This window comes from Mirounga angustirostris, unplaced genomic scaffold, assembly GCF_029215605.1.
Source record: "Mirounga angustirostris isolate CCGP_5_RB_7025 unplaced genomic scaffold, mMirAng1.0.hap1 SCAF_8, whole genome shotgun sequence".
NCBI lineage: Eukaryota > Metazoa > Chordata > Mammalia > Carnivora > Phocidae > Mirounga > Mirounga angustirostris.
This window is the reverse complement of record NW_026991716.1, coordinates 52,341,956-52,366,514: the sequence shown is the minus strand read 5'-3', so window position 1 is coordinate 52,366,514 and position 24,559 is coordinate 52,341,956. Positions and strand designations below refer to the sequence as shown.

Genomic DNA, 24,559 nt, shown 5'->3' with positions numbered 1-24,559 from the left:
TTCGGCTCAGGTCATGATCCCAGGGTCCTGGGATCGAGCCCAACACTGAGCAGGGAGCCTGTTTCTCCCTCTGCCTGCAGCTCCCCCTGCTTGTGCTTTCTCCCTGGCAAGTAAATAAAGTCTTCAAAAATATATATAAATAAAATATGTCAGCTAAAATACAATGAATTAAAAAAATAAATAAAATTCAAATAAAACGTGATAAATAAATGAAATATGGAAAACACTACTAATTGTTTGGTGATGATACATATGTGGGGATTTGTTTTTGCATATGTTTGAAATTTTTCATAATGTAAACATTTTAAGAAGTATTTTCTCCATCTGTCTCATAAGCCACTGTGAAGATCACTGACTAAAAGTATATAAAAGTAGCTAAAACACACAAAAGGCGTTTGATGAATGTCAGGCTGGAAAACAAAGAAAAAAATTAAGGAATCCGTGTTCTAAATTAGGAGTCTGTAAACTAGGTCCAGCCCACAGGACAAATTCAGAAAGCTGCCTGTTTTTGTCAATAATAACACAGTCTCGTCCATTTGGTTAGATATTACCTACTTTTGCTTTCACGCTACAGAAGCAGGGTAAGTGCAACAGAAACCATACAGTCCACAGAGTCAAAATTTTTACTATCTCCTCCTTCAAAGAAAGGTCACTTACTCCTGTTCTAAATTCCACATCTTTATTGCTTCTTTGGGAGGAAAGCTGGCCTCAAAAGATTTTCTGAGCCTACTGCTTAGACTTTACCATGGACTTCCCTATGCTAGCCTCTCACAAATAAAAATAAAACCACCCACAAAGTAGGGTTTACTTTTTTCTATATTAAGTGAATAAAATCACTTCATAGCTTCAAGGTAGTTGCTACCTTTAGTAGATTTAGTAGCCCGTTACATCTAGAAGCTTTTAATGAAAGTAAACAAACAAGCCAAAAAAGCAGAGGTAAAAAAATTTTAAAGTATCTATTATTATTATTTTACTTCCAAGTTCCCTCAGTTTACTAAAATAGCCAGAGGGAAACAATATATTATATGTTTCAACACATTACAACCAAAGGGTGTTTTTGTTTAGGAAAGGAGGGAAGGAGAGAGGGAGGAAACACATATACACAAACAATGCTGGGACTTTCCTTCTTATGAATCCAGCAAAGAACACTATAAGCCCATGGGCCATTTTTCCTAAACTATAAACTTCTGTATATTTTGGATTAATAGTTTAAACACATTCTTTGGCAGTCTTCAACTTAGCTTACATAACCTTCGGGTACACCCATGAGCTGATTAGTAATTTAAGGCCTGAGAAAAGCAAAGTTTCGGAGGGAAATACACTGAGACATGAATGAGTTTAAAATGCAAGTACACTAGCTAAGGGGCATAATTAAAACTACATCACTCCTTTAAATCTACATAATTATGTCCCAAAGACATTCTCATTAGTAACTTTTACTTTGCCACTAAACCAGAAAGAGCCTCAGGTCTACAGGGTTGGGAAATAAATATAAAATAAAAAGTAAGGAATATTCAAGTCAAATAAAATACCTGCAAAGTTCAATTACTGACCTTTCCTTTTGGAAGTAATTATAAAATCGACCAGTCAACCATCACTGCTAGTGAGTCCACAACAAAACATACTACCATAACATCTGTAGATCACCCTTTGCCCCAAATTTCCAAGGAGAAATGACCAAGAAGGTTTAATACACTATTTTTAACTTTAGAAGAGAGAAAGCGGCTTTTTCTGACACTAACACAACTGGAAATCTCTATTAACCAGCACTTCCTTTACTATGCAATGATAATTGATGTTTCTAATGATCAGCCTGCAGCAGTTCCAAATTCTTAAGTTCGTTCTAAATCATTAAAAAGAAGATGAAATTATGTTCAGTTACTTTAGGTAGTGAGTGCACTTCATAATATTCTCATTACTTTAAGATTAGTAATATATTTAGGATACCAAGGATAACTGTCCATCAAGAGGCTGTTCAAGTCAGACATTCACAGGGGCCACACTGAGAAGCTCTTACATTATGGTCGACAGTACACAGAGAGAAAAAAAATCACTTCTCTCCAAATCTAGGGCACGAAACTCTATGAGGTGTTAACAGAAATTTTGTCCAGGGGCTTGAAAGAATTTTAAAGTCCTTTTAGGGAAAATATTGGCCTAAACAGTGACCCTTCTTCCCCCTGCTTCTGTTGACACTGATTCAATCTTCTGAGACAGAAGTTAGGGTTTTTTTGGGTTTTTTTTTTTAAGATTGTATTTATTTGCGAGAGAGAGAATGAAAGACAGAGAGCATGAGAGGGAGGAGGGTCAGAGGGAGAAGCAGACTCCCCACCTGAGCAGGGAGCCCGATGCGGGACTCGATCCCGGGACTCCAGGATCATGACCTGAGCCGAAGGCAGTCGCTTAACCGACTGAGCCACCCAGGCGCCCAAGACAGAAGCTAGGGAAGCAATTAGAAAGCTATTGTAATAATCCAAGCAAGAGATGGTGATGGCGTGTGTGGCTCAGCGCTGTGACAGTAGGGATAGTCAGAAATGATATACTTTTAAGGTTGAGCCAAACGGATTTGCCAACAGCATAGGTATGAGGAAAATGAAAGGAGCCAAAGATTGTGTACCTCAAGGTCTTTGAACTGCGCAACTAAGAGAATGGAACTGCCATTAAGACAGAAAAGACTGCAGGAGGGGCTGGACTGGGGCGGGCTGGTGGACCAGGAGCTCAGTGCTGGAGACTTCAAAGACTGAGATGCTTCAAACATGACTGTGTCTGTACGATCTAGTGCACTTGGGAAATCAGGGCCTAGAGCTCAGGGGGAAGGCTAGGCTGAAGATACACATTAGAAGCCTTAAAAAGGGGAGTCCATCTACAGAATCAGTATAAAGTTTAAAAACAACATAAAAATACAAAACTATGCTGTGTCCTGGGGCATAAACTACTGGAAAAGAATGGAATATTGCCTTAGGGATGCTAGGCATCCAGGACATCTACATTGTCTAGTATCTCATGAACTCTTCTGAAACGGTTCTTTAAATTTTGATCAAAGGGTAAATATATATTTGCCGCAACAGGAGAAAGATGATCACCATGACATCAATCAATATGTGGGTCACATATGACTTTGAGAAAGGCACAATGTGCTGCAGGTGGGAAGTACAGGTAAAACCAAAGAAAGACTGTGTGAATGCACTAGAACAAGTGGAACACTGAAGTTGGGCCATCATCACTTGGAGCCCCAAGTGATTTTTGCAATGATAACTTCCATGGATTCAACTTAAACCCTTTATGTGGGCAACCAAAAATTCAAATAGCCAAAAGGTGGGGCAAACAAAAAGAGTTTGAGAGGCACTGACCTAAAAGTTAGCATTCTGGCACTCAATGGAAAACTGAACTCTGAACAGATCTCATCTCAGCACTCCCCACCAACTTTCTTTGGATACCTGGTATTTTAAAGGAAAATCCAAACACATGTATCGAGTAAACATTCATTTAGATTTTCTAATCTCTTTCCCTGTATTAAGATCACCAGACAGCAGTGAAACCAGCCTCTAATTTCTCAGCATCTAGCAGAAATACTTTTACTGAGATTTAATAACATGCTCTCAGCTTTTACAAAGGTTCAATATAAGAATCATCCTCCTGAGTGACAGATCTGTGTCTTTAATCAAACCATAGTTTAAGAGGTCCTCCATTATGTTACCAATAGCCTTTCTATAAACACTTCATAGATCATGAAATACTCATGTGTCCCAACTCTGTTATGTCCAAATCCTGTCATCTTTCGAGGTTCAATTCAAGCATCCATTTCCTCAGGAAGCCCTCTGCAAGTACCCTAGGTGGATGTAGTATCTCACTCTGAAGCTTGCCCTAATACTGTACTTATCATTTTCTATCCCACATTGAGAACCAAGAGAAGAATATTTTATTATCTACTATACATTAGTGTGCTAATAAGTAGTACACTAAGAGTATTATATGCAATCTCCATACCAATGCCATTACTATCTTTATTTGAGGGATGAGAAAAGCTAAATTGAGAGAGGATGACTCATCAGCCATACAGCTAAAAAGCAGATTAGGTCTGAGCTCTGTTCTGATTCCAAAGTCTATGTTCTCCCTTGAGACCACATTGCCTTCCAAAACTACTGAACTACTCTGCAGGAGGCTAGTGATTTATTTATTATGTTATGAGAAAGGTTTCCAAGTATCCAATAAATGTTACTTGAGTTTAAACCTGAAAAAAGAAACATAGTCTTCACCCCTCAAAAAGCTTATACTTAATTGGAAGGTAATTCAAAACTTGTATTACATTGAGATACCAGCCTAGTATAGACTATATACCTCAAGGCTATGAGTCATGTCTTATGCATATCTTTTCATTCACAACCTCTTAAAACATTAGTATTTATACAGAGGGTTTAATTAATATGAATATATAAGCTCTTCTGGTCTAAAAAAATTATACGTCTTTCCAAAAATGAGGATCACAGGATCTTCTTCCCCCTTAGCTAAATGTAGGGCTCGCCTAGTAATTAAGTTACCTAGGTGTTTAGCAATGCCTATTTCTGTTTGTTTCAGTATTTATCTTTCATCCTTCTAAGCGAAGAAGACAATACCATCAAGGCAATCTAGAAAACAGGAAGATTATGTGAACCTTGCAGCTTCTACTTACTAGGAAATTCACTGAGCTTCAGGATGTCTCTTTGCAAAATTCGAATAATGATAAGAATACCCACTCTCATATGATGAATTCCTGAAAATTAAGTAAGAATATTTACAGAAAGTGCCGGGCACACTGCAGGACTCAATAAATGCTAGCATTCCCCATTCTAACAAATTACTACAGATGGCTGAACTATGCCAGAGGATAGCAAGCTTACCCCAAATCAGTCATCTTTTCTAAGAGTCAGTTAAAATATTAAATATGTTTTTAAGAAAAAGAATAATATTTTCTTACTTCATTTTTGTCTCTATCAACAATCTTAAATATTATATCCCCTATGGATGGCTACTTTTTCCTTCACTGTAGATAAACCCTACAAACAGTATAGAAAGTATTTTCCTTTAGGATTTTGGTTTATCTTCACAAAGAGAAAATACCACAAGCCATTCACCCTGACACTCAGGGTCCACTTGCTCTGAGGATGAGCCACCTTATAAGCAACAGTCAGAAGAGCAAATTATCTGGCTGGAGGGGTTCCCTGAAAGAATGACAGCATGTTCCTGATCTTTATGATCTTTTATCTTTCATGTTCCTTATACTTTTTAATAAAGTATGTCTTTATTACTACAGCTAAATTCAAATGTGAAGGGAAAAGAAAAAAAAAAGTAGCACATCCCAGAACTTTTAATGAGGAAAACGAATAGCTTGACATAGTAAAGACCATTTTCTTTTCTTTTCTTTTTTTCCTCATTAAACTTTTGTTTTAATGGGTCTCAAAATTCTGTGACAGATTTTTGGTCAGGTTGTTTCCATTAAAAAGTACTGATTTTAATAATAACTTAAAACTGCCACACACACACAAAAAAACAAATGGTCCACAAAACATTCTCCTTTCCTTCTGAAGGTTTTACGATGCATTGTTATCATTAACCAGTCTTTTACTATTAAACTTAAATGGCCAATTGACACAAACAGTTCTGAGACCGTTCTTCCACCACTGATTAAGACTGAGGTGGCAGGTATTGGGGATAATATTCATTTAGCCTTCTGAGCTTTCTGGGCAGGCTCGGTGACCTTGCCAGCTCCAGCTGCTTTCTTGTCCACTGCTTCGATGATGCCCACAGCAACCGTCTGACTCATGTCACGAACAGCAAAACAGCCCAGAGGAGGATAGTCAGAGAAGCTCTCAACACACATAGGCTTGCCAGAAACCATATCAACAATGGCAGCATCACCAGATTTCAAGAACTTGGGACCATCTTCCAGCTTTTTTCCAGAAGGACGATCTATCTTCTCCTTCAGCTCAGCAAACTTGCAAGCAATGTGAGCTGTGTGACAATCCAGCACAAGTGCATATCCAGCACTGATTTGGCCTGGATGGTTCAGGATAATCACCTGAGCCGTGAAGCCAGCTGCTTCCACTGGAGGGTCATTTTTGTTGTCACCGGCCACATTACCATGACGAACATCTTTGACAGATATGTTCTTGACATTGAAGCCCACATTGTCCCCAGGAAGAGCCTCACTCAAAGCTTCATGGTACATTTCAACAGACTTTACTTCAGTTGTAACACTGACTGGAGCAAAGGTGACCACCATGCCAGGTTTAAGAACACCAGTCTCCACTCGGCCCAAGGGACAGTACCAATACCACCAATTTTGTAGACGTCCTGGAGAGGCAAAAGCAAGGGCTTGTCAGTTGGACGAGCTGGTGGCAGAATGCAATCCAGAGCTTCAAGCAGTGTGGTTCCACTGGCATTCCCATCTTTACGGGTGACTTTCCATCCCTTGAACCAAGGCATCTAAAACAAGATTGTCCATTAGCATTCCTCAAACGGTTGTCATTTAGTGTCAAAATCTGCCCCTTCCATCGCTTTCTCTAGAAGTCTTGAAGTCACTTACGTTAGCACTTGGCTCCAGCATGTTGTCACCGTTCCAACCAGAAATTGGCACAAATGCTACTGTGTAGGGTTGTAGCCAATTTCTTAATGTAGGTGCTGACTTCCTTAACGATTTCCTCGTATCTCTTCTGGCTGTAGGGCGGCTCAGTGGAATCCATCTTGTTAACACCAACAATTAGTTGTTTTACACCCAGGGTGTAAGCCAGAAGGGCATGCTCACGGGTCTGCCCATTCTTGGAGATACTGGCTTCAAATTCACCGACACCAGCAGCAACAATCAGGACAGCACAGTCAGCCTGAGACGTGCCTGTAATCATGTTTTTGATAAAGTCTCTGTGTCCCGGGGCATCAATGATGGTCATATAATACTTGCTGGTCTCCTATTTCCACAGGGAGCTATCAATGGTGATACCACGTTCACGTTCAGCTTTCAGTTTATCCAAGACCCAGGCATACTTGAAGGAGCCCTTTCCCACCTCAGCAGCTTCCTTCTCAAATTTTTTGATAGTTCTTTTGTCGATCCCACCACATTTGTAGACCAGATGACCAGTAGTGGTAGACTTGCCCGAATCTACATGTCCAATGACAACGATGTTGATGTGAGTCTTTTCCTTTCCCATTCTGGTTTAGGTTGAGGGGTGGTTTTCACGACACCTGTGTTCTGGCAGCAAACCCATTGCGAAAAAGCAGTAAAGACCATTTAACCAAATACATATTAAGGAAAGACTAGGTGTACAGCATTTTATCCAGTGCAAAGAGGTTGGTGGAGTCTCTGGCTACTTAGACACTTAAAATCTAGTTGATTTTAAAAGGGATGTTCAGGGAAGTAGTCAATGCTGGCTCAGATATTCAGGAAGAGATCAGCACAGGGGCTGGGCCTTAGATGATAAACACGAAGCTTTCTTTGGCTCTTGTTTAAACTAAATCTAATTCATCCCCAGTAGTACTGAAATTAATTCCATCTAGCTGCCCCTTGATTATTCAGAATAATCATCAGAAAGTGCAATCTCTCCCTCTTTTCTAGATAATACATTTATCCATGCTATGGGAAGACTAAAATTATCTTTAAAAAAATCACATAAAATTTTGTTAGTGACCTTGAATGTCAACATCTAAATCTAACAAAAATATAGCTTTTAAAATAACATTATGTGTAAACCATATGTGCTATGGAGTCCATAAGAAAGGAATTATTATTGTTGGCTGAAATGAAACAATATGGTTGTAAACAGAGACTAAATGGGATTGCCACAGTATCATTCAAACTGCATCGTTTGTGTAAAAGGCCTCAAGGTTCAATCAACAAAATTAATAATTAAAATACATAAAACCGTGGCAGATAATCATCACCACAGAACAATGTTAAAATAACCTGTAAGTGTTGACTTATCAGAAAGAGCCCCTTATTAAAGACAGATTATTTACTTATTTATTTTTACTATTCCTAGAAGGTCCATAAATTGGAGAACAACAGTAAAAGACAGAGAATGTCTTACATAGGGTATATCTTGGAAATCATCTTGGCTCTAGTTCTTTTCAGTAAGAATTTAGAAACTGCAGAAACATACCGTTTGAATTCATGTGTGGCCAAGGCAATGCTCTCCAAGGGATAAGGAAGCAATAATGGGACAGGAAATAGCCTTAAGCTAACGTTATGACATCCTTGAAACTCCAACGATCAAGGTAGAGTGTTTCTGTGGTCACAGTATCACTAAAGAATGAGGACACCCAGACATCAAAGCAAGTAGGAGAGTCAAGGCTTTCCTGGTAAGTTAATATAGGCATACCAGGAAGCAAGAAGAAAGGGAAACCAAAGTGCATGTAACATTAGCCAAAAAGAGGAACCACCCCCACCTTTAAAGACAGAAAGAATGGGACATTTCCTGGAAAATGAGGAAAAATAATTCATAATCTCTTTTTCAATCATCTTGAGTGAAATCATTTTTGTTAGTGAATATTATATTCAAATAAACTGATAAAAATGACTATGTCTTGGGCGCCTGGGTGGCTCAGTCGTTAAGCAACTGCCTTCAGCTCAGGTCATGATCTCAGGGTCCTGGGATTGAGCCCCACGTCAGGCTCCCTGCTAGGCAGGAAGCCTGCTTCTCCCTCTCCCACTCCCCTGCTTGTGTTCCTGCTCTCCCCATCTCTATCTCTGTCAAGTAAATAAATAAAATCTTAAAAAAAAAAAAGACTATGTCTTAAATTTTTTATTTCCTAAATAAATACTTTCAAGGGGAATTTTTAAATCGTTTTAAAAACTGAAGGTAGAATTAAAAGTGTAACTGTGATGAAATTCATATCCAAGAGACTATCAACATACATTTTTCTTCCCTATTTGGGTAGAGAAACATCACATCTGTGATAAACTTTAAAACCATCAAAGGGGAAAGAAAGCACAGTTCATCTTTAAATATGTTTAAAAGTATTATCATTCGGGGCGCCTGGGTGGCTCAGTCCTTAAGCGTCTGCCTTCAGCTCAGGTCATGATCTTGGGGTCCTGGGATCGAGCCCTGCATCGGATTCCCTGCTCCACGGGAGGCCTGCTTCTCCCTCTCTTACTCCCCCTGCTTGTGTTCCCTTCTCTCGCTGTGTCTCTCTCTGTCAAATAAATAATATCTTAAAAAAAAAAAAGTATTATCATTAGATCTAAATTACCATAGTTATACAAATAAAAATGTCTTTAATGCATAGTTCCAGTGAAATGTCAGTTTTTATCATTCTGATTTTACCTTTATATATCCATTAACTAAACAATATCACTTAGCCACTACCTAAGCTAATGACAATGATGTATTGTTTCATAAATATTTACTCATTCTGACAAATGCTTTGATTCCCACTGCACTGTCTGAATAAATCTAATAGGATAAGATACAATTTATTTGCAGAGTTTTTAATATTACTATGCAGCATATCTGAAATGAATTTTCATCATGCAGTTTATTTTGAAAGGCTATGGGAAATAAGTGTTTATTTATAAAAAGAATTTCTCACTAAAAAATTGCCCAAGGAAGGAGAAGAAGACAGTTGGAGAGAGAGAAAGCTAGGATTTTTTGCATGGTGATGACAAAGCTGATCTGCCAGAGGCAGGGCTAGGACTTAAGTGTGTAAGGAATGATATTTACTTTTTTGAGGTCTATGTGAAAATTCAGAGAATGAGGATGACATATAGGAATCTATCGGAACAGTTGAGGAAGTGTTAGACAGTGAGTCTGAACCAATGCAAAGGAAAAAGAGAAAAGCTGAAATAAAAGGCCTTTAGGTATGAAGATGTGGAGAAAAATTAAAGGACGTAGTAGCTTAAACAGGATTAATTTAGCTCAAGACTGATGGACAATATTACAGACATCAATCATCTCTCTTTGGGATATTTTTCCAGTGGTTGGATAAAAAGATAGCCAGAGTTCTTTTGAGATTTTAGCAGGAAAATCATCTTTCCCTTTCTCAAACTTCAGGACCTTGACTAATTCATGGTATCCTCAGGTCTAGGTGTGATTATCAGAGTGTTACTCTACTTACCCCACTAAGCTATTGGGATCAAAGGCCTGAGAAAGCCCCAATCAGTCCAAGAGTGATCACAAAGCCTGATACCTCATTTACAACCATAATCTTCCAAAACAAAGGGTCTGAAACCTGAGATGCAGTGGGCTCAGTATAGGCCTTGGTATATGCAAAGGCCCACTAAGGCTTGGCTTCTCGCCTGATTTCTACGAAGTTTGCCCAAGTCTTACAGACTGGGAGTCAGCCTCAACCTGTAAGGGTGCTCCATTGTCTCCTGCTGGCCTCTCCTGAACCACTAACTTCTGGACTAAATCTGGCTTCACTACAGCTCAACTTCCAGAGATCCAAACCACAGTATCTAAGGGTTCTAATATCCAGTGTTTCTGGATACATTTGGACTGTTTTCCTTGCCACAAGTTTTCTTCATTGTAAAATAGTAAATACCAACATTTGCTCATTCCAATTCCACTAAGATATGATAAGTAACAATAATGCCAAGCCTAGAGCTCTTATGCACAACCAAACTCAAGTTGTGGTTAAAATGTCATCTTTTAAGTTTTCCCTGACTACCCTATTCAAAACTACATTCCCTATCTTCTCTGAAAAACTTTCTCCCTAGCATCTATCACCAAAAATACGTAATATATTTATTTCTTTATTGCATCTCTCCCACCAGAATATAAACTCCAGAGGGTTGATATTTTTGTCTATTTTGTTCATTGCTATACCTCCAGTATCTAGAAGAGTGTATGGGACATAATACTCGATAAATATTTGTTAAATGGCTGAATAAAATACACTCAACATAGCCACCCAGAAAAAGACAGGTTAGCCTGGACATACCTGAGACAGTACAAAAGAAAATGACAAGTTTATTCTGAGGATCCTAGGTCAAAAAGCAATCTACTTCTTAGGGTCCCTCATCAATATCATCCCCAACACCCAAATTTTTTAACCTGAGTATCTATGCCTCATCCTTTGCTGAACCTATATTCTTACTTAAAAGCCTTTCTTCACTAGGATTTTTGCCAGTCCAAAACATTAACCATCTAGACCTCCTTGTGAGTAAACATCCCTTGATGTTTTACCTGATTAGGGTTCCTACATTTCTGACTGAGCTGAATACAACCATAACCACACCTTTAAGGCGCAATCATTCTCAGAGTCCCCACAGCCATGGAAACTTACAATCTCTTACTATAAAGAGAAATGCAGGTTGACAGGTGCAAAATAGCTATTTGGTTATTTTTTTTCAATGAAATGAAATCCTACTTTATACACCAAGAATATACCTTCTCCACATACCAGGCCCTTCAGAGTTCCTAACTAATAAATCTTCCAAACAGGAAAAAAAAAATCCCTCAGTATCAGAAGTCTGACCCATTTTAGAACTTATTCATACCCAATTTATTTGGAGACAATTTACCACCAATACATGGTAATTAAGACATACTCTGTGAAACGTTAAACTGGTACCGTCTTATTGTCCTTCTCTCCTAAAAGCAATGCATACATGAACAACAAAATTTTAACCTGATTTTTAAAATGCCGGATAATGTCATTTTAATACAACCCAATCCATAAGGTATCACTGATAAGACAACAGTTATAGATGATTAAAGTTTAAGTCTTCTACTTTTTACCTCATTTTCATAATTTAAGAACTGAAAAGCACTTGGAGTAGAATATCAAAAGCAATTACTTACTAAAGTTAATTTTTTCCAGAATAGTGTTGGGGGGAGGGATAATAACATCTGTTTTATTCTAACAATAGGCTTAACACACTACATAATTTAATTGAAAATTTGACTAGCTAGCCTCTTGACAATTCATGAAATCAAGTCCAACCTGTTCAAGTCAATGTTTAAATATTAATTCTTATACTGTGTTATTTAAATTTGTATTCCAAATGCAATGGAAGGCATGGAGATAAGACATATACCCTTGGGCAGAAGACATGAACAGACATTTTTCCAAAGAAGACATCCAAATGGCCAACAGACACATGAAAAAGTGCTCAATATTGCTCGGCATCAGGGAAATCCAAATCAAAACCTCAATGAGATACCACCTCACACCAGTCAGAATGGCTAAAATTAACAAGTCAGGAAACGACAGATGTTGGCGGGGATGCGGAGAAAGGGGAACCCTCCTACACTGTTGGTGGGAATGCAAGCTGGTGCAGCCACTCTGGAAAACAGTATGGAGGTTCCTCAAAAAGTTGAAAATACAGCTACCATATGATCCAGCAATCATACTACTGGGTATTTACCCCAAAGATACAAAAGTAGGGATCCGAAAGGGTACGTGCACCCCGATGTTTATAGCAGCAATGTCCACAATAGCCAAACTGTGGAAAGAGCCAAGATGTCCATCGACAGATGAATGGATAAAGAAGATGTGGTATATATATACAATGGAATATTATGCAGCCATCAAAAGGAATGAGATCTTGCCATTTGCAACGACGTGGATGGAACTGGAGGGTATTATGTTGAGCGAAATAAGTCAAAAAGAGAAAGACATGTATCATATGATCTCACTGATATGAGGAATTCTTAATCGCAGGAAACAAACTGAGGGTTGCTGGAGTGGGGGATGGGGTGACTGGGTGATAGACACTGGGGAGGGTATGTGCTCTGGTAAGCGCTGTGAACTGTGCAAGACTGTTGAATCTCAGATCTGTACCTCTGAAACAAATAATGCAATATATGTTAAGAAAAAAAAAAAGGAAGAAGAAGAAGGTAGCAGGAGGGGAAGAATGAAGGAGGGGAAATCGGAGGGGTAGACGAACCATGAGAGACGATGGACTCTGAAAAACAAACTGAGGGTTCTAGAGGGGAGGGGGGTGGGAGGATGGGTTAGCCTGGTGATGGGTATTGAGGAGGGCACATTCTGCATGGAGCACAGGGTGTTATGCACAAACAATGAATCATGGAACACTACATCTAAAACTAATGATGTAATGTATGGGGATTAACATAAGAATAAAAAATTAAAAAAAAAAAAGACATATACCCTTAATATGCACACAACTTTATCATACATTAAAATGTTAAGAAGAGAGAATATAACAGAAATTTTGCACAAAACTTTAAAAAATATACTCCAGATGACTTGGTAACTGCTAAAGGTACCTTAAAATTGGTACCCAAGAACAACAGTGAGATTAGACTATTTTTGCAAGAAACTCTTTTTTATTGCATTCAAATTACTTTCCTAGGATATCACTGGTGTGAATATTCAAGCAAAACACAGTTGCTTTGAAAGAAAACCAAAAACATAATCAATTATTATAATTAACATAACCAATTAGTAAACTATTAAGGTTTCAGTCTACAAGTTAAAGGTTTATAAATACATTGAGAAAACATGTGAATGATTATAGAATATTTATTGTTTTTAAATTATTAACTAATATTGGTTTAACACTTTATAGATTACATAGTATTTCATGTATCTACTTAATTCTTTGCAATGCTTTAGCAGGCATTACTATTGTCCCCATTTTAATTGATGATATGATTGAAGCTCAGGTGATTAAATAAAACTGAAAACCTCTGTTCTTAATTGTGTCCTCTTAAGTCTGTATGGTTGGTCACACCAATGTCTATCTAAACAACATTATCTATTCTTCTTGAGAGTACTGGGGAAAGCACAGGGTTTGGAATAAAATAGACTGGGTTCTAACTAGGGATGTACTACCTCTGCCACCTGGGGAAAACTCATTAAACTCTCCATAAAAGGAGGATTAATATTTACCTTGCAGTGTTGTTGTGAGATTAAAGGAAATAAGGAACACAGGAAGGATTTAGTAACAGCATGCCTGTTTTGCCAGTTCCTGAACCTGAATAAATTTTACCTTCTGCCCTTTCTGCTTCTGCTCTAAGGCCACAAGAAAAAGCAATATAAAGTGCTGACTTAGCCAATTACAAATTTATGGCCTAGTACTATATTCTCATTAGTAAATGAGACCTAAATAATACCTATTCCCTAGGACTATTTTAAGAATTCCATGAGACGGCGGGTGCCTGGGTGGCTCAGTCGTTAAGCGTCTGCCTTTGGCTCAGGTCATGATCCCAGGGTCCTGGGATTGAGCCCCATGTCAGGCTCCCTGCTCCACAGGAAGCCTGCTTCTCCCTCTCCCGCTCCCCCTGCTTGTGTTCCCTCTCTCGCTGTGTCTCTCTGTCAAATAGATAAATAAAATCTTTAAAAAAAAAGAATTCCATGAGACGGTGCATGTAAAGTATTAATTATAGTGCTTGGCATATGCTAGGCTCTCAATAAATGATCAAATTGTAATCATTCCATAGCTTAGCATGGAATGCTAACACTTTCCAGAAAGTGTTACTCTACACTCTCTTCAACTTCCCTTAAGCCTTAACTGCATCAGATCCTTCTGGTAAATAAATTGCCTGCCTACTTTACTGAAAAGATGGGCAATCAGCATGAGCTTCCCCAGCTCTTCTTCCATCCTTCCAACACTTCTTTACCAACTGAAAATCTCTCATACACTCTTCAGGTCTCAGACAAATAGGGATCCTCACTAAACTCCGTATGTAATGCATTCATTCACTCAACAAATTTTACTGAACAGCTACGACCTTGCAGGTGCCGTGCCAAGTGCTGAGTGTCTGGTGGTAAAAAAAAGGCAGAAACGGTCCCTACTCTCAGCATCATACAGGAGGGGAGACTTATCTATAAATATATGTTTACAAATTACCTTTCTTCTCCTCGAGCCTTGTTTCCTCAATTATTCCCAGCACATCTCCATTTCCAAGAGTTTCACTGATTCTGCCCTTGTGAGCATGAAAACAATCTTTCCTTGGCCCAGTCATCCTCTATAGCTAATGTTCTATTTCTTTTCTTCCTGACTTCTCGAGACTTCTAGAATAAATACTCTATTTCCATTGCCTCCATTTCCACATATGGTCAATAAGACTAGGAAATCTGTCTTCTGTTCTTTTCCTAGAATGACTTCCTAAGAACAATATCCATGCTGAAAGTAGCAAGTACACCTTACTTTTGAAATTCTCCTCTTTTTTAAAAAAAAGTGCCCAGGGGGCGCCTGGGTGGCTCAGTCGTTGAGCGTCTGCCTTCGGCTCAGGTCATGATCCCAGGGTCCTGGGATGGAGCTCCGCATCGGGCTCCCTGCTCCACAGGAAGGCTGCTTCTCCCTCTCCCACTCCCCCTGCTTGTGTTCCCTCTCTCACTGTCTCTCTCTGTAAAATAAATAAAATCTTCAAAAAAAATAAATAAAATTAAATAAAAAAATAAAATTTAAAAAAAGTGCCCAGGACCCCAAACTGTTTCCTCCCTTTTACTCCAATATTTCTGATAAATTCTGCTTCTACTTTAGGTTCCTCCATTTCCATTTCAAACAGAGGGTATTCCCTCACAGTTGACTCCTCTGCTCTCTAAATTTCTCTCTATACTCTCCATTCGCCAGCTTATTTACCTTCAAAGGATTTTTCTCTCATTTTTATTTCAGTGACTCCCAAATCCACATGTCCATGTTTCTTCTTACAGAACAGTGCCTTTCACAATATAAGTACTCAATAAACAATCACAGACTTGGAACAAACAAGCCAATCAACCAACCAACAAGAATTTCTACTTGGACATCATTTCAAATTTACACCTAAAACCAACCTCATGATCAATTTCTCTTCCACTCTAATCCCAGACAATTCAGCTCCCTGCCCATCACCTACGTCAATGGAGCTTCTAACCTTTCTAAATTACTTAGGCTGATCACCTGAGTTAAATTTCATTCTTTCCTCATGCTGCTCTATAAACTATTCCTCAAAACATTTCTTAAATCCACCTTTTCCACTTTGTTCTTATCACCATCACAATAAGACCTAATCTGGTCAACTATTTATCCCGTTCCTACTCTCTCCCCATTTCAAGTGTGCATGCATTCTCCAGATTAATCTTCTGAAAAAATAATTCCCCTCCCATTTAAAATTCACTAACGACTTCTTTCTCTTGACTAAAACCAAAGTTCATTTAAAGCAACTATATTCTGGCACTCATCTTTCTTCTCCTTTTCTCCCTCCTCACCCCTACTATTTTTCTAAATTCTACACCACAAATAAACTAGAATAGTATTTTAAAAATATTTTTAAGTAGCAAAATCCTCCATTTAAGTGAAATCTTACACAGAATTCCAACATATGAAAGTAGATGAAGACACAAATATACTTGTTAAAGGGGAGAGGGGGAGCAGGGCATAAATCAGACAACTCAATCTCCCTATGACTTTCTTTCTGCCCCCTTTTGCTAATTGAACCCCACTACACAGCCTGAAATACATTCCGTTAGTCGATATCCCTTGAAATTTCCTAAAACATAAACTATCTCTGTTGGAATTTGGTCCCTAATTCCCTTCTTCCCCCTTAATTTCCCTCTCCATTCCAGGTGCATGAAACCTCTTAATAAGCCAGCACCTAACTTTATTCTACCTGTGGAAACTTAACTGATTACTCCATGTCAAGCTAACCTCTCCTTCCCAGAAATTCCTAGACTAAGAATAGCTAGCACTTACTATATGTAAGAATCTATACCAAACCTTGACTGAATCCTCACCAGAATTAATAAAGTATAGAGACATATCTGTATATCTACATACATATATGTGATTATCATCCACATTCTATAGATAAGGACACATATCAGGTGATTTGCCAAAGGTCTGTATATAGTGGAACCAAATCTGAACTCAGTCTGACTCTAAATCTGGACTCTATATTCGTTCTTTCCAACCTTTTTCATGTCACTAAGCACATATAAAATGATATCTGTAAGGCACTCTACAATAAATGGAAGAAACTACTCACAGCCGAAGGCAGTTAGTTTTGAGTAACCCAGGTCCAGCCCAGCTTCCTCAAGGGTTCATGGGATCAACACTGGAGATACTGGAAATTCATTAGCAGTACACCAGATAAGTAACTGCTGTACATATTCATTCATTTAGTATACACTGGTACCTGCCATGTAGTAGGGATTCAAATATATATGTGTGGGTTATTGATAAAGGACAACATATTGTGCTCAAACTGCCAGAGGAGAACGAAGGAGTGCTGAAGATTTTCAATGTCTATATTTTGATAAGCTAATAACCAATTTATACATCTATAAGGACAATATCTTAAAATACTGGTTCCCGATCTTTAGTGTGCATCGATTTCTCCTGGAATTCTTGTTAAATCACAAACTGTGGGACCCACCCCCAGAGTCTGACTCAGAGAATGTGCATTTCTAACAAATTTCCCAGATGATGAAGAAGCTGATGCTGCTGGGATGAGCCTTGGGAGAACCACAGGTCTTAAAAACAAAACCCTCAGCAATAAATATGACTTATACTCACACCACCACCATCAGCCAAATATTTACTCCTTTGCTGGTCAATTTTTAATGACATAAGTCTGTTTCAAGTCATGATGGAGGCAGGATTCTAGGACAAAAGCTTACCTTTGGCTTTTTAAACTGTGCTAAATGTTCCTTTACCCAATTATAACAACATGTAGTAGACCTTAAGTATGCGATCACCAGGGACAGGAATTTCAGGAATATAAAATGTACATAATATATATTGTGCTTAATATCCAATAGAGCCAGGTCAAAGCAATTCAGAACAACAACACTATAAGCAATCTGATTAAGAGGACACATTGCTTTGAAATTATTAGAAGAATTATCTGGTTCAATTTAATTCTTAAAGCTAGTGGCTGATACAATTTAATATTCAAGTTCCAAGTGAAAAAGTGTTTTAGGGGTATTTTTTTCAGATTTTAAATAGAGGTTTGATTAATTTTATCTCTTACACACAGGGTGAGGCTTTTTCTCAGGTAGACTGGCATGTAAATTAAAATTACAACTAAGAAAAACTTGCATAAAATTGTACTATAATTAAATCTATTTTACTTCCTAAAGCATAGGTGCATTTATTTTAGGAATCTAAGAACTTACTTAAGAAATAAGACATTTAAAACTTCAAATACCTCTTGGAGAATCATTCACAAATCCCAAGAATCCAATTTGACAACCTAAATGCAATTTTAAAATGTCCTCACCCCCCAACAACAAGGGTAACTGAAAAGGCTTTGTTTTTGAAGTTCTGGTCCAAGATAGTGACACAGGAAGAACCTACACTCACTTCCTCCGTGGACACACCAAATCCACAGTTCTTCATAGAATATTACCTCCTGAAGAAGAACCGAGGGCTGACTGAACAGCTTCTGCCTGACAAAAGAGGGAGTGGCAAGAAAGAACAGCAAGAGAGATCTACAGTAATGAAGGGAATCTCCAACCTGAATGCTGCAGTGGGGAGGGATAGTACTGAGACCAGGAGCGGATCCATCTCCCCTAAGACACAGGAAAAAAAAAGCCCTGGTTTAAAAGAGCAACCAGCATATAAAAGAGTCATCCCTAGAACTCTGCCAAAGGGCAGGGGTGCTGCTGGAACTCTCTCTGGATCTAAGGGACTGGTGAACACCACAATTTACACTTCCCCTCACCTTGAGAGGGCACAATGAAGCATGATCCAGTCACCACAGCTGGCTTGCCAACTCATCCAGCACCAGGGCCCTAGCCCTCAGCAGCCCCAGAGGCACTGGGGCAAGGAAAAAAAAGGCAAAGAAGAAAAGCCGTGGTTTCTAAGGGCAACTAGCATACAAAAAAGCCAGCCCTGGAACTCAAACAGCAGTTAGAACTCTCTCCAGGTTAGAGGGGCTGGCAAAAGCCTTGGTTTATGCTCCCCCTTCATTTTGATAATGTGAAAGGCGGCAGAGTCCATGCGCCCTAAATGACCTGCCACCTCACTGAGTCCTGAGCCCACACCAGCAGGAGCCATTCGACCAAGATGCCCCAGGTCAGTGCACACGGGGATACCCCTGAACACACCAGGCTCATATCGCATCAGCTTCAGACAGCTTCAGACAGCTTGCAAGGGTACACCCCGTGGAGAGCACTCTAGGACCTCCCAGCCAACACCTGCTTCAGTTCTAGCCACCCTGACAAAGCGCACCTGTGCAGAAGGCCCAGAACATCCAACCCAGGGGCCCCGGGCCGGCTCAGTCAGTGGAGCAAGTGACTCCTGATCTCAGGGTTGAGAGTCTGAGCCCCATGGTGGATATAGAGATTACTTAAAAACAACAATAACAACAACAACAAACTTCTATTTAAAAAAAAAGACACCTAATCCATACCAGCCTTGGCTCCAGCTACCCTGCTGGGGTGCCCCCTGTGCTGAGCACCTTAAGACACCTGGACTTACACCCACTTCAGCTTCAGTTATCCTGCCAGGGCGCCTTCTACACAGAGAGCCCCAGGATCCCCAGCTTGCATGCCCTTCAGCTTCAACATTCCTGCCAGGGTGCCCCCTGCACAAAGAGCCCCAGGAACCCCTTAGCCTGCACCCACTTCAACTTCAGCTGTCCTGCCAAGGCATCCATTGCACATAGAGCCTTAGGACCACCACAGCCTAGACCCACTTCAGCTCCAGCACTCTCACCAGCATGGCCCCATGACCCCTAGCCCATACCAGCCACAGCTCCAGCCAGCCAGCCAGCCAAAATCATGAGGTACACATGGGCTACACAGAGAACAACCATACACAAAATCATTTCTTCAAGTTTAGGAGAAGTAACTGTTCTACCTAAATCACAGAAACAAACATAGAAAGTAAAGCAAAAGGGGGAGACAGAGGAATGAATATGCTCCCCCAAAAGCACAAAACAAAATCTCAAAAAAAAAAAAAAAAAGAAAGAAACAGAATATGCCTGATAAATAGCTTAAAGTAATGATCATAAAGATGCTCACTGGGATGGAGAGGAGTGTGGAAGAACTCTGTGAGACCTTCAACAAAGAGATAGAAAATATAAAAAAGAACCAATCAGGCTGAAGAACACAATGACTGAAACAAAAAATACATTAGAGGGAGGCAAGAGTAAATTACTGGATGAAGAAGAATGGATCAGTGACTTGGAAGACAAGGCAATTAGAAAGTACCTAGACTGAAGAGCAAAGAGAAAAAAAATAATTTAAAAAAAAATGAGAATTGGTTAAGGCGTATCTTGGACAAAATCAAGCAACCATTCACATAATAAGGGTAAGGGTCCAAGATGGAGGAAACAGAAAGGGAAAGAAAACTTATATGAAAAAATAGTAGCTGAAAACATTCCTAAACTAGGGGAAAAAATAGACACTCAAGTTCAGGAACCAGAGTTCAAACAAGATGTCCATGAAAGAGAAAAAAAAAGTCAGGGTAGCATTACTTCTATCAGACAAAATAGGCTTTAAAACAAAGACTGTAGCAAGAGATAAAGAGGGGCCTTACATAATGATAAAGGGATCAATCCAACAAGACGATAAAACAGTTGTAAAGATCTATGCACCCAATATTGGAACACCTAAATACACAAAGCAAATATTGACAGAAATAAAGAGAGTAACTGACAGAAATACAATAATAGAGGAGACTTTAAAACCCCATTTATATCAATGGATAAATCATTCAAGCAGAAAATCAATAAAGAAGCATATGGAACATTCTCCAGGATAGATCACACATTAGGCCACATAACAAATCTCAATAATTAATTTAAGAAGACTGAAATCATATCATGCATCTTTTCCAACAACAACCACAGTATGACAGTAGAAATCAATCACAAGAAAAAACTGGAAAAAACACAAACATGTGGAGCTAAACATGATACTAAACAACCACTAGGTCAACAAAGAAATCAATGTAGAAATCAAAAAATACACGAAGACAAATGAAAATAAAACACAATGGCACAAAATCTTTGGGATGCAGCTAAAGCAGTTCTAAGAGGAAAATACACAACTATACAAGCCTACCTCAGGAAACAAGAAGAAGCTCAAATAAACAATCTAACTTTACACCTAAAGGAACTAAAAAAAGAACAAAGTCCAAGATTAGAAGGAAGGAAATAATAAAGATCTGAGCACAAATAAATGGCATAGAGACTTTAAAAAGAACACAGAAAAGACCAATGAAACCAAGAGTTGATTCTTTGAAGAGAAAAACAAAATTGATAAACCTTGAGCCAGACTTATCAAAAAAAAGGGGGGGGGAGGAGGGAAAGAGGGCAGGAGGACCAGAGGGAGGGAAAGAGATAGAGAGGACCCAAGTAAATACAATCACAAATAAAAGAGGAGAAATAACAACCAACAGCAGAGAAATACAAAGGATTATAAAAGACTACTATAAAAAATTATATGCCAAATAAATTGGACAACCTAGAAGAAATAAATTCCTACAAACATACATTTTTCCAAAACTGAAACAGAAAGAAATAAAAAACATGAATAGACTAATTATTAGTAAGGAAACTGAATCAATACTCAAAAAACTACCAAAAACTAGAAGTCCAGAATGAGATGGATTCAAAGATGAATTCTATCAAACATTTAAAGAAGAGTTAATACCTACTCTCAAACTAATCCAAAAAAAAGAAGAGGAAGGAAAGGCCAGCATTGCCCTGATACAGAAAAGAAACTTACAGGCCAATATCTCTGATAAACACAGATGCAAATATCCTCAAATATTAGCAAGCTGCATTTATCAATACATTAAAATGTGCATTCACCACGATCAAGTGGGATTTACATGGGTGATGCAAAAAAGGCTCAACATTCGCAAATCAAACAATGTGATACACCTCATTAATGAAAAATAAAAATTATGTGATCATCTCAATAAATACAGAAAAAGCATTTGGCTAAATTCACCACCCATTCATGATTAAAAAAAAAAAAAACCTCTCAACAAAGTGGGTTTAGAGGGAAAAACCTCAACATAATAAAGGCCATATATGAAAAACACAGCTAACATCATACTTAATGGTGAAAAACTGAGAGCTTTTCCTCTAGGATCAGAAACAAGACAACATAGTACTGGAAGCTGCAGCCACAGCAATCAGACAAGAAAAAAGAAAAAAGGCATCTATATAGTTAAGGAAGAAATGAAACTCACTATTTGCAGATGATACTATTCATAGAAAACCCTAAACACACCACCAAAAAACCACTAGAGGAAATAACTGAATTCAGTAAAGTTGCAGGATACAAAATTAATACACAGAAACCAGTTGCACTTCTACACACTAATAACCAAACAGCAAAAAGAGAAATTAAGAAAACAATCTCATTTACAATTGCACCAAACAGAATAAAATACCAAGGAATAAATATAACCAAGGTGGTGAAACACCTGTACTCTGTAAACTATAAAACAATGATGAAAGAAATTGAAAATGACACAATCAAATGGAAAGATATTCCATGCTCATGAATTTGAAGAATTAATATTGTTAAAATATGCATACTACCCAAAACAACCCACAGATTCAATGAAATCCCTATCAAAATACCAACAGTTTTTTTCACAGAACTGGAACAAATAATCCTAAAATTTGTATGGAACCACAAAAGACCTCAAGCCACCAAAGTAATCTTGAGAAAAACAAAAATGGATGTATTGCCATTTCAGATTTTTAAGATATACTACAAAGCTACAGTAATCAAAACAATATGGCACTGGCACAAAAATAGATACACAGATCAGTGGAACAGAATAGAGCCCAGAAATAAACACATGTTTATAAGGTCAACTAATCTACAGAGGAAAGAATATACAATGGGGAAAAAGTCTCTGCAATAAAAGGTGTGGGGAAAACCGGACAGCTACATGCAAAAGAATGAAACTGAACCACTTTCTTCCACCATACACAAAAATAAACTCAAAATGGATTAAAGACCTAAATGTCAGACCTAAAACCATAAAAATCCTAGAAGAGAATATGAGCAGGAATTTTTTTTTGACATTGGCCTTGGCAATTTCTACATATGTCCCCTAAAGCAAGGGAAACAAAAGCAAATATAAACTACTGGAACTACATTAAAATAAAAGCTTTTGCACAGCAAAGGAAACCATCAACAAAACAAAAAGTCAACCTAATGAATGGGAGAAGATATCTGCAAATGATATATCCAATAAGGGGTTAATATCCAAAATTCATAAAGAACTTATATAACTCAACACCCCCAAAAACAAGTAATCTGATTAAAAACAGGGCAGAGAACCTTAATTGACATTTTTCTATTCTGATGGCCAACAGACACATGAAACAATGTTCAACATCACTAATCATCAGAAAAATGCAAATGAAAAACAATGAGATATCACCTCATACCTGTAAAAACAGCTAGTATAAAAAAGACAGGAAATAACAAGTGTTAGCGAAAATGTGAAGAAAAAGGATCCCTCATGCACTGTTGGTGGAAATGTAAATTGGTGCAGCCACTGTGGAAAATAGTATGGAGGTGCCTCAAAAAATTAAAAATAGAATTAGCATATGATCCAGTTATTCCACTACTGGCTATTTATCCAAAGAAAACACAAACACTAATTCAAAAAAAAAAAAATGTATGAATCCCTTTGTTTATTGAAGTATTATTTAAAATAGCTAAGATTGGGGCACCTAGATGACTCAGTCAGTTGAACGTCTGACTCTTGATTTCAGGTAGGTCATGATCTTGGGGTTGTGGGACTGAGCCCACATTGGGCTCCACACTTGGCAGGGAGTCTGCTTGGGATTCTCTCACTCTCCATCTCTCTCTGCCCACCCCCCATGCTTGCTCTTTCTTTCTCTCTCTAAAATAAAATAAAATAAAATAAAATAAAATAAAATAAAATAAAATAAAATAAAATAATAAAATAAAATAAATAAAATAAAATAAAATAAAAATGGCCAAGATATGGAAGCAGCCCAAGTGTCCATCAGTAAATGAATAAAAAAGTGTCTATTTATACAATGGAATATTACTCAGCCATAATAAAGGATGAAATCTTGCCATTTGCAACAGCATGGATGGACCCAGAGGTTATATGCTAAGTGAAATAAATCAGACAAAGAAAGACAAATTCCATATCACTGGACTTTTATGTGGAATCTAAAAACAAATAAAACAAACAAAGCAGACTCAGACCTATAAATACAGAAAACAAACTGGTGCTTGCCAGAAGACAGGGCAGTCAGTGAATAGGTAAAATGGGTGAATGGGAGTGGGAAATACAGGTTTCCAGTTATGAAATGCATAAATCATGGGAATAAAGGTATAGCATAAGGAATATAGTCAGTATATTGTAATAGTGTTGCATGGTAACTACACTTGTGGTGAGCACAGCAAAGTATAGGGTTGTTGAACCTCTATGCTGTATACCTGAAACTAAGTTAACATTATGTATCAACTATACTCATAAAAAGGCTTTATTTTAAAATTCTTAATACATCATAAATATTCATACTCAATACAACTAAATCCAAGAATAAAAACCCTACCTTATGAAACGAGTATTTTGGGAGTCAGGTATACCCTAAAGCAATTAGTTCACACGATCTTTCATTAACAACAGAATTGGAAATGGTTGATGTTTTAATACAAAAATCCCCTTGGGGCGCCT

At 38.1% G+C, this 24,559-nt stretch overlaps 1 protein-coding gene and 1 pseudogene across 3 annotated transcripts in view; both read right to left on the bottom strand.

Annotated features, from left to right (window-relative positions):
- The window catches only part of PRIM2 (DNA primase subunit 2), a 329,039-nt gene that overhangs the window by 78,130 nt on the left and 226,350 nt on the right, over positions 1 to 24,559 (bottom strand). The window lies entirely within an intron of this gene.
- Positions 5,414 to 7,613, bottom strand: LOC123837835 (elongation factor 1-alpha 1-like; annotated as a pseudogene).